Genomic DNA, 2,072 nt, shown 5'->3' on the forward strand with positions numbered 1-2,072 from the left:
GCTTGAGAAGCGTTAGCTCATACTTTTTCAGAGCTGCTTTTTAGGATTAAAAAAACTAACTTAATTTTTGTTGATGCAGGCAGAATCCTCAAAAATATCAGACTAAAGAATTTTGATTTGACTTTGTAGCCTGCAGGAAACATTTGGGAATAACTTCTATTATATGCAGACAAAGGTCATTTCTTCATTACTTGAATATTGTAGTGTTTTTACATTGTAGAGTTGTAGCCTGGAGGGAAAATAGTGAATAATTTAGTGACACATGTACAACATTATCTCCAAAATTTCGTTGTTATAATCATTCATTTTATTAATATTAAAAGATCTATAAAGTAAATACAATTATAAAATTATAACCACATTGAATTTTAATTCTGAATTTCCATCTGTATAATTATATTATAGTCAGAACAGCCATCAGGCCTTAACACAATGTTATGTATTTGTATAATGCTTAATTTTTCAGTTTGTTTTAGTATATAACATTCTACTCTTAAGAAAATATAATGTAGCTTGGAACAAAATATTAAAAATATGAATTACTCAGAATTTAACTACTTTTTTGCCTTCAATATTTTGACAAACCACATTTCAAATAAATGTAAGTTCCATTAATTGTGTTTGTGTAATTTTCTCAGTTTAAACTTAACTACAGGTTGCACACAAATTTCTTCTTGGCAGAGCATTTTCATTAACTTATTTTTCTTGTATGATAGACTTTTTGTTTCTTTTGTAGTTTCCTATTGCTTTTACTTATAATTACCATTCTTCATTTTCTTTCATAAAAATTTCCCTATCTTCCTGTTACTTAAAATGTAATTTTAAACTTGACAGTAATCAAAGAAGAAAGAATAAGATATTGAATTTTCAATGTGGGATCATAAATCTGTTACTTGATGATTTTCTGCTATAATGGATTGGGTTTGTCATAATAAACACAGTATTATGAAGAAATGGTCATGGAAGAATGAAATTCCTGGTAAGAAGGACATATTACAGGATACACAGACTTTAAATGAGCAAACATTTAACCAGCCTTTGCTGAGGTCTAGTGGTTTTACTAGATATCAGTGGAAGAACTGTCATTAGGTAAAGTGTCTTTATGGCATTGATTCTCAAAGTTTGGTCCCAGGGTCTGCAGCCTTAGCTTTACCTGAGCAGTAGTTAGGTACATAGAATCACAGAGTTAGGGTCTAGTAATCTGCATTTTAACAAGCCCTCCAGGAGTTGACAATGCAGCTAAATGTTGAGAACCAATGCTTGATGAGAGTCTCTCCTAGACCCCTTTTCTTTCATACAAAGCTCTTCTCTGAATAAGTGAAGTTGACATGCTTACTTGCTATTGGCCTTCTTCATTACCCTGCAAGCTCCACTAGAACAAAGACTTCCTCTGTGCTTGGTTGCCATGGGTCTTGCAACCATTAGTATATATCATCCTACTCTTAAGAAAGAGTAGAGAGATTGCCATCATGCTTTGGAACCTGATTCTCAAAGGCCAGAGATTACACATATACCTAAATAATTTGCATGAAGAAAATTAAGCTAGATAATAAAATCAAATGTGAGGGAAAAATAGATTTGACCTTTTAGCTTATGTGCCTTAGACACGTAAGTTTAACATTACTTGTCATTTAAATCTATTCAAAATCAATAATAACGATGCAACATTTATCTCAAGAGCATTTTTTAAAATCTTTCCTCTAATTATGTTAATGTTTGTATGGTACAGTTTACTCTATAATATACGGGTTACTTATACAATACAGCAGATATAATAATGTTCATATATATAAACAGTTTCAAAATACTTTCATTGTCTGTTTTGTGTAAATAGAGGTGACAATATGTTTAAAAATATAAGCGGTTATTCAGTCAAATAAATAAGGAATTAGCCAAATAGAAGTCTATTGTGTGAGAACAAAAGGATATTTTAAAAATAATTTTCTATTCTGAGTTATATTCATAATGCTAATTCATGTTCTTTGTTCTTTAACATGGTTAAAAATCCATGTGACTAACTTTACAAATATCTTGTCCCTGGGCTCTTGGTCTGCTCTTTTTTTTTTTTTTTT

The sequence above is a fragment of the Otolemur garnettii genome, unplaced genomic scaffold (genome assembly GCF_000181295.1).
Source record: "Otolemur garnettii isolate 467f Iridium unplaced genomic scaffold, OtoGar3 scaffold00137, whole genome shotgun sequence".
NCBI lineage: Eukaryota > Metazoa > Chordata > Mammalia > Primates > Galagidae > Otolemur > Otolemur garnettii.